The sequence below is a fragment of the Ursus americanus genome, chromosome 28, assembly GCF_024610735.1.
Source record: "Ursus americanus isolate L20-20 chromosome 28, mUrsAme1.1.p, whole genome shotgun sequence".
NCBI classification, from domain to species: domain Eukaryota; kingdom Metazoa; phylum Chordata; class Mammalia; order Carnivora; family Ursidae; genus Ursus; species Ursus americanus.
The window spans coordinates 5,937,109-5,937,695 of NC_142154.1; positions in this window are offsets into that span (position 1 = coordinate 5,937,109).

The following is a 587-nucleotide window of genomic DNA, read 5'->3' on the forward strand; positions in this document are numbered from 1 at the left end:
TCAAAGGAGCTGGGAGTGAGTACTTTTTAAAAGCTCCTTAGGTGATTCAAAGGGCAGCCAGGCTGAGAACCACTTGCTTCACCTGCTTCCTCCTACACCCTGCTCTGTTCCACTCGACCTAAACCCTTCTCCCTTCCTCCCCGCCCAGCACCCAGGGCTGTCTCCCTGACCCACACCCATGTCTAGCTTCAAGCCTAGACATCGCCTCTTGGGCATTTACATGCCCTTCAAATACACACGTCCTAAACCAGGCTCGGCAACAATTTGGATTATGCATCAGTAAAAATGTGGGGGTGTGCACCTCAAAATATGTATATAAAAATAAACCATATGTATATGTAAATTTTATATATACATATAAATTCATATAAATTACATTTTTATATTTATAATTACATATACATATTTATATTTCTATATAAATGTATGTACAAATATATTTTATATACATATATGTGTATCATACATATATACATATTATATGTATATACATATCTATATATACACTCATATATATATTATATATACACATACATCAATGTTATATATGTATATATAAATGCTATATATATAACTATGTTAACATG